This window comes from Chrysochloris asiatica, unplaced genomic scaffold (genome assembly GCF_000296735.1).
Source record: "Chrysochloris asiatica unplaced genomic scaffold, ChrAsi1.0 scaffold00089, whole genome shotgun sequence".
NCBI classification, from domain to species: domain Eukaryota; kingdom Metazoa; phylum Chordata; class Mammalia; order Afrosoricida; family Chrysochloridae; genus Chrysochloris; species Chrysochloris asiatica.
Genome location: NW_006408607.1, coordinates 148,702 through 157,712, shown reverse-complemented (window position 1 = coordinate 157,712; position 9,011 = coordinate 148,702). Strand labels below are relative to the sequence as shown.

General features: G+C 42.1%; 1 protein-coding gene across 1 annotated transcript in view; it reads left to right on the top strand.

The window, feature by feature from the left end:
* Window positions 1–9,011, top strand: part of GPR125 (G protein-coupled receptor 125) — a 208,236-nt gene that overhangs the window by 190,468 nt on the left and 8,757 nt on the right. The gene's annotated exons all lie outside the window — the stretch shown is intronic.

Genomic DNA, 9,011 nt, shown 5'->3' with positions numbered 1-9,011 from the left:
TTAGAAGCCAGGATGGAGAGACTTCACCTCTCATACTTTGGACATGTTGTCAGGAGGGACCAGTCACTGGAGAAGGACATCATGTTTGGTAAGGTGGAGGGTCAGAGAAAAAGAGGAAGACCACCAGAGAGATGGATTGGCCAAGTGGCAGCATCAATGGGCTCAAGCGTTGCAATGATTGTGAGGTTGGCCCAGGATCGGGCAGTGTTTTGTTCTGTTGTGCATAATGTCACTATGAGTTGGTACCAACTCGATGGCACCTAACAACAACAACATTATTATGGAGTCCTTGTGTGGCGCTGGGGGTTAATGCACTGGTCTACAAGGTCAGTTCCAGTTGAAACTCATTATCCACTCCTTGGAAACTCTATATACAAGGGTCGCTATGAATGGAAACCAACTTGGTGGCACTTAATAGCAACAATTATTATTACTAGGAGCCCTGGTGGCACAGTGAGTTAGGCATTGGGCTGTTAGCCAAAAAATCAGCAATTGAAACCCACTAACTGTTCCATGGGAAAAGAGGAGGCAGTCTGCTTAAATAAAGATTATTTAAGCCTTGGAAACCTGATTGAGTTTTACTCTGCCCTGCTTATAGAGTTGCTGTATGTTGCAATCAACTTAATAGCAGTGTTGTAGAAAAAAGGAATTAAAGATAATGAGATTTTTCCATGAGCTTTCTGAAGCCCCCTCGTGTATATTGAAATCATACAGTATAGTGTATTATTAATTGCCTCAAAAACGCGTGTGATAGTTGGATAATGCATAAGGAAGACCGGTGAAGAATCAATGCCTTTGAGTTATGGTGTTGAAGAAGAATATTGAAAGCCTCATGGACTGCCAGAAGAAGAAACTAGTCTGTGTTGGAAGAAGTTGTTAATCTTAAAATGAGGCTGATGAAACCCTGTCTCATGCACTTTGGGCATGTGGTCAGGAGGGACCAGTCCCTGGCTACACTTGGTAAAGTAGGTCAGTGAAAGAGTGGAAGGCCAAACGAGATGGACTGACACCGTGGCTAGAACAGTGGACTCACACATAGGAATGATGGTGAGAGTGGTCCAGGACTGGGCAGTGTTATGTTGTGTCGTTCGCAGGCTCACTTTGAGTCAGAACTGACTTGATGGCACCTAACCACATCAGTAGAGTAAGGTGTCTGAATGGTGCAGTGGGTAAGCCCCTCAATTGCTAATCGAAAGGTTGACAGTTTGACCCCCCTCAGGAGCTCTCTGATAGAATAGATGTATGTGGCCGTCTGCTCCCATAGAGACTACAGCCTGGAAAAGAGCCTAGAACTGAGCAAGCCGTTCAGTTCTGTCGCCTGGGGTCACTGGTATGAAAAAAAGCCTTAATGGCCAAGAGCAACAACGTCAGTTGAGATTTGTCTTTTGTACCTCTCTTTGAGAGGACACCTGCTATGTGAACAGTCAGAAGCAGGTCTCCTACCCACCTCACAGTGATTGATGCAGGTCACTAAAGTCCCCAGGTATCTCCCACTCTCGTTCCTAAGTCAGGTGGCATCGTTTAATTCTCTCGGTGGCATTTACCTCTCTTTTGCCAAAGGTGCTGAAGGAGAACTGAGAAGCCAGGGTAAGAGAGAAAAAGAAAGGCTTTTGATCAAGGTGGTTCAAGATGTGCACCCACATAATTGTTATGGTTAAATCTCTGTCCCTCGATTTCTGTAGCTATTTGGTGGAGGTATTGAGCTGGATCTAATTGAAGTTACTTTGTTGCTCCAACAGTCCATGATTCAATCTCTTAACTACAGTGCCAGCTGACCTGCTCAGATGTCCTTTACATCCGTTATCTGGAGGACTGCTGCAATGGCACGTGAGATGCATTGGGAAAAATCTAAGCAGTGAATATTAAGAGCATTCTACTTGCAACGTACTGCACACACACGTTATATTAACTTTCAGATTCACCCCAGGAAGGGCTTCTTTACTTACATGTTTTATAAAGAGAGGCACTGAATTGAAGAGAACAGATAGTTTACTCCAAACCGCCAAGGCTACTAGATGGTTCAGGTGTGATTCCCCTCATCCCCCAACCACTGTGATTTATTATACTGTGGAAAGATCAAAGACTTTGGAAACCAACAGACTTAGGTTTGAATCACAGCCCTGCCACTAACTGTGTAACATCTGGTGGATGATTTAACATGTCTTAGTCTCTGTCCATCTGGGCAACCCTGGTTAATAGTACTGACTTGATGCTATCAGACGGATAAAATGCAATCACATACAGAGCTGTCCAATAGACTTTTTGGTATATAGTAGGCATTCAGTAGTGGAAACTCTTATTGTTTCAATTGCTATACATCATATATATATATATGTATATGTTTATCAAAAATATTGTGTGTGACTATCATCTACGTCAATGATTTATTCATCTTACTTTATTTTTGCACATAAGGTATGTCGCAGGTATCTTGGCAGTGAAAGGAGAACTGCTGCTAGAATGCTGAATCTTGAGTATGTGAAGTTTCTATCTAGATATAAAATTATGATAAGATATTTTAATTTGATAAATAATGTGTATTTCTCTATGAAGTAGAAGTTTTTAAGATTATTCTTTTATCTCCACATTATAGTTTAGGGCATCACTGTCTATGACCTCTAAGGTAACTTTCTCTTAACAAATAACCTGTTGCATTTGCGAGCATTTGCACGCTGTAAGAATTAGGATAGTTATTTCCAACATTTGCAGAATTTCCACATGTATTTCCATTGCATTTGGAAGCAAATGTCCTGGTAAGGAGATGTATCTTGCATATAACCTAAGTGTCATTTGGAGAATACAGGAGTAGGTAGCCACGTCTGTAAGACCACAAATCTTCTTTCCTACATTGAAGTTCTTCTCTTTTGTGTGTGTGGCTTATTTGGTCATTTGGTTATGTAGCTCTACTATCAGGAAATCGCAGACTTCTGAAAGTCCATATTTGGTAATGATAGTTTAACTAGAAAATGTCAGTATCTTTCAAGGATGAACACTTCTCGGGACATTTAATAAATGCCAAAGAAAACCCTTCAAACCCTGGAAGATAAAGTTTTCTCACTTAGATCAAAGTCAGGAATATTTTCCATCTTGTACTCCTTCCTGTTTGAAAATATTTTTAACCTGTCTTTTAGACCTACATCTTTTAAAGCCTTGTCTCATTCTTTTGACCTCTGCATCAGAGAAAACTCCCAGCAATAATATAGTCTACCATTTTGAATTGATATTATAGTTAAAAAATAAATTTTGTTTTTTAAATTTAACTAGCTTCTGGGCACCAAATTCATTTATACTGCTTTTACTTAACAGCATTTGGTATGGCTTCTCATAGCTCAAAAGGTATTTTATGCTTTTTGTTCCACTTTCTATCAATAAGCTCTGCCTTTATAGTGTCGTCTGTCTGCAAAACTAATGGGAACCAAGGAGCTAGCTACCTCCTGAAAAAGATGAGTAACTTTGGCCTTTTTTGGTTTGGCTAAACTGAACCCACCGTCTTGTCATTGCAAGAGATTGGCTATAGACAGTGACTGCCTTGGGTCATTTCATTTTTTTATAACCTTGCACAATATACTTGGACTTTGATGTTACCAAGCTTTCATTACAGATTGGTTCTCACAAAAATGAACTCTGGCAGGCAGGCAATGTTTTGATTTGTGTCACAGATTTGATAATATCCATCAATTTGATTTGCTTGACAGTAGTGAGCTGTTCATTTCTAATGAGAAATTTCTTCTAAGAAGTTTTCCGTCATAGAATTTTACTATTGTTGTTAGGTCGAGTTGGTACCGACTCATAGCGACCCTGTGCCCGGTCCTGCGCCAACCTCACAATCATTGCTGTATTTGAGCCCATTGCTGCTGCCACTGTGCCAGTCCATCTTGTTGGGGGTCTGCCTCTTTTTCTCCATCCCTCCACTTTACTAAGCATGATATCCTTTCCTTCTCCAGGGACTGGTCCCTCCTGTTAATATGTCTGAAGTATGAGAGAACAGGTCTGGCCATCCTAGCTTTCAAGGAGCATTCTGACTGTATTTCTTCCAACACTGATTGTACCAGCCCATGGTACTTTCAGCATTCTCCTCCAATACCATAACTCACTATAAAAGAAGGAATGACTGAAATGACAGCACGGATTTACATAGTTGCAGAGACTGAATTAGGTCTTGGATGCTCCAGTGCCATATGCATTTTCTTGTTTAAATTGCTTTTATGCTTCTCTTGGGCTACTCATTATCTTCACCTGAAACTCCCATCTTCAGCTAGAGTTGCTTCAAACACAGTGCATATGATAAACATGCTTCTTAGGTAGCTCCACCGTATAGAGAATGAATGTTGTCATACTTGAATACCTGTATCTTCCTGATATTTATGCCTGTTGACGCACTACCCAAACCGTCAAAGTTGCAGTTGAATGATTGACCATTCCATGGTGAGCGCACCATACTAGTGCTGCGGTTCCCACTAGAGACCGACTGTTTAGCTGACAATTGGGCCCTTAGCATGAGTTCGGTTCCAGATCTGAAGGGTGGTCGAGGGCCATAGTCTCAGGTTCCTCCAGTCTATATCTGACCAGGAGGTTAGTTCTTTTTTTTTAATGATCCCTTTCAAAACAGTTGATAGTGGTAGCTGGGCACCATCTAGTTCTTCTGGTCTCAGAATTGTGAAGACTGATGTTCACGTGTTCTATTGGTCCACTGGATTCATTGACTCTAAACATCTTCAATTCTCATTACTCTTCTTTGTTCCTTTCATGGAGAGACCAATAGTTGCTGCTTAGATAGCCACTCATAAGCTTTTAAGATCCCAGAATGATTCATCAAAATAGGGTGTAGAACATTGTCATTGTGAACTATGTTATGCCAGTTGACCATGGTGTTCCCTGAGACTGTGGTCCTGAGTCCCCAGGTCCAGCAATTTATAGCGTTGAGATGTTTGATAAGATCTAAGAAGTTTTCATCACTTTGCTGTAAGTAGAGCTTGCTTTCTTTATCCCCCATGCTTCTATTGGTCTGAATTATAACTTGGGTTCTTTAATCTAACACGTCTGTTCTGTGTACTATGGCGCCTACCCTTTGGTTATCTCCTGCCTGCTATGTGTCTCTTTAACATGGAGTATAAATGGAAATAATTCATAGCATTACAACTATGAGAAACATGCCCTTGGTTTCTTGTTGTCTGGGAGCTAATTCAGTGGTATATTAAGGGTCACCTATGGGTATAAGGGGGGAGTTCTGGTGTGGCACTGTGGGTTAATGCACCAGACTGCAAAGCCGTTTGAACTGCAAGGTTAGTGGTCCAAGCTCACCAGCTGCTCCTCGGAAACCCTATACAGGGTCGCTATGGGTCGGAACTAACTCTACGGCACTTCACAACAACAACAACAACAACAATAGGTATAAGGGGAGTCCTGGAATAACACTATGGATTAATGCACTGGACTGCAAGGTCATTTGAACCACAACATCAGCCGTTCAAGCTCCCCAGCCACTCCTTGGAAACCCTATACAGGGTTGCTATGGGTCTGAACCGACTCGACAGCACTTAACAACAACAACAACATGGGCCTAAGGGACTCCTGGAGTGGCACTGTAGGATCAGCACTGCACTTCAAACCATAGGTTGGGAGTTCAAATCTACCAGCTGCTCCTCGGAAACCTTATACAGGGTCGCTGTGAATCAGAACTAACTCGACACTTAACAACAACATGGGTACAAGTCATAGATGTATCAACCTTCTGATTCCATCTACTGGTTTGTGCATTAAAGGATAGAATCCTCTATTATACGTCTGTTTCATTAGCAGGAAAAGTAATCTAGCACTAAAGTACACCTTTAACCCTATTTTGAACCTGGTATTTGAAAGTTAATACAAGTAATTTCTAGAAGCTTTAATGGAAACTACTACACTTGCTGGTGTTCACTTCCCCCACTTTTTTCCCATTGTGTATTTATTCTTAAATCTTCTCTCTAGGTTGGAATAATTCTTCATTATTCTACTCTTGCCACAGTACTCTGGGTAGGAGTGACAGCCCGCAACATCTACAAACAAGTCACTAAAAAAGCTAAAAGGTGCCAAGATCCCGATGAACCTCCACCTCCACCAAGACCAATGCTCAGGTACCGGTAACTTTTTTTTTTTACCATATTTTACTAAATGTTAATTAGTTCGTGTGTGCTTTAGTTGAAACACAGTCATAAATTGTAACTGGAAAATCTTGAGTGAAATTTTGAAAATCCAAGAATGAACTTGGAAACTTCACTGTTTCTGGTTTTGGATACTGACTACGACTGTCTAGATGTGAGTCTGAAGTCTGATTCTTGGGCCTTCCTCATCTCATCTAACAAGTGGTGACAGCTCCTCCTCACAGAGTTGTCATGAGAGATAAATGGATTCAGATGGAAGCAGCAGTCAAGAAACCCTACGACGTATGCATTAGGCCCATCTGCTGCGCAAGACCTCTCTCTTTAAAAGGTTCAAGAGCAAAGATGTCAGCTTGAGGACTAAGGTGTGCCTGACCCAAGCCATGGTCTTTTTAATAGCTTCATATGCATATGAAAGTTGGGCAGTGAATAAGACTATAGAAGAATGGATGCTTTTGAACTATGGTCTTGGAGAAGAATATTAAAAATACCATGAACTGCCAGAAGAACATATCTCTGTTGGAAGAAGTAGAGCCAGAAAGCTCCTAAGAAGTCAGGATGGCTAGACACGTCTCTCATACTTTGGACATGTTATGAGGAGAGACCAGGTCGGGGAGAAGGACATCAAGCGTGTAAAGTGCAGGGTCAGTGAAAAAGAAGAAGGTTCCACTGATGACTGGCACAGTGGTAACAACAATGGACTGAACTGTAACAGTTGTCAGGAGGGCTCAGGAATGGCCAGTGTTTCATTCTGTTGTGTGTAGTGTTGAAACTGACTTGACAACACCTAACAACAACATGTAAGGCACTTAAGATGGGGCTAATCTTCAGGATGATGCACTGGACCACAAGGTAACGTTGGCAATTCAAACCCACCAGCTACTCCTCAGAAACCCTAGACTGGTTGCTATGAGGCAGAAGTGACTTGACAGCACTTATCTATATTAAGAATGTAAAGGGTTTTTAAGTACTATTGTCCTAGATTTTAATCTACTTAACCATTTATCGATTTATTTATTCTTACAAAGAAAAAACAGGTGTTGAGTGATGCCCTGCCTACTTAGTATGATACAGGATTGATCAGTGGATTATTAGACTTGGATGAGTGAAGATGACTGGAGTGAAGTATTGACTGCCCACAGGTATCAGATGGAGTCCTTGGTCGTATGGACCATCACTATGCTCTGCTGCTAACTGAAAGGTTAAAGGTTCAAGTCCACCCAGAAGGTTTTAGAAGAAACACTGAAAAGGAAGACTTACAAAATTTCAGCCATTGGCAACCTTTGGGAGCACAGTCTGCTGACATACATGGGGTTACCATGACCCAGAGTCAGTGAGAGGGACAACTAGTGTTTGATGTCGAGGCACTGGGCAGGAACATGAGTTTACAGTCTGTGGGAAGAGACACTCCTAGGAAGAACCAACTCTGTTGAAATACTGTAAGAATTGTAGTGGAGGTACGTGCTTTGAGAGGACAAAGGAGCAAGCCCTGAATTTGAGGAGCAGGGATTTGGGTATCTGGAAATGCTCCACGCTGGCGTGAACCTTCACATGGCACCAGAGCCAACCGCAAAGGTGGTACGTTAGGGATGAGACTACGTGGTGAGCTAAAGAACCTGAGAGATGCAGTTTGACTGTGTGTGGTGTAGCGTGGTGGGGACACAGGGTGGAAAGCTAGGGTTGGAGCCTGCTGGGGTCATGGTAGGGTATGGACAGCCGCTGCAGATTCATGACTCAGGGAGCTGTCTGACAGGTGTCTTTGTAGTGTAACCGTGGCACTAGTGTTTAACATGCATTGGAGTGCTAAGGAATAAGGAATTCCATCGAGGTCACTCAGTAATTCACTGAGGACAGAAAGTACACAAGGGAACAGTGGTGTGGAGGATAAAGAGGAGGACACTTGATCAGAGACTTGAGACAGTTTATTAGGTGGCTATAAAACTTTAATGTAGGAGAGAAAAGTTTGAAAATGGTTGAGAATTGTCTCTTGTTGCTAGCTAGAGTACTTGAGCAGCTGGTGTTTTCATCCCCTGAGAAGATAAACACAAGGCTAGAAGAGCTGGGGCTTTAGATATCAAATTGTGCTCCCTAATACGGTATGTCGAAGCCCTAACCCTGTACCCATGAATGCAATCCCATGTGGAAAGCAAGACTTTCTTTGTTATGTTAATGAGCACAAGATCCGAACTCTGTTTTATAACAACGGTGGGTACAGACACCATGTGAGGTGCCAACGAATGAATATGCTGTGGGCATCTGGGGCCACCAGCAAAGAAAGGCCCTCCTGTAGAACTGACCTCATGAACGTGGACTTCTAGCCTCCAAATCTGTATTTTGTAAAGCTCCCGGTTTGTGAGATTTTTTTTGTTACTACAGCAACACTAGGTGTAAGACTTACCAACACTTTCTTTTAGAACTTTCTCATTGTGGAGTTCCGTGCTCAGTTAAACATATTACTACATAAAGGGAGACATTTAGATGTGGTCATTGAAAGATCTGTAACAAACAGGATTTCCCAGAGCAAAGGTAGTTCAAAAGAAGAATGATCCCTGGGCCTTGTCGATGTTGAATAACATTGGGATGCAGATAAGTCACTGGAAGGATTGAAAAAATATCAGAGAATAAGATCCAGTGGAGGGAGAGTGGGTCATGGAAGATGAGCAGGAGCGTGTGGTGGGAGCAGGAGCTGGAGTGAGGGAACTGGCATCTCTCGCCTTTACGGTAAGAGACTCAGGAATCCTGTCTTCAAGCAGCTGTACATGTGGCATTTGGTGCAGTTAGCCAGTTCTTTTCCTGTCCATCCTGATTCATAGTGACCCCATGTGTGTCAGAGTAGAACTAGTATTCATAGGGTTCAGTGTTGATCATAGTGAG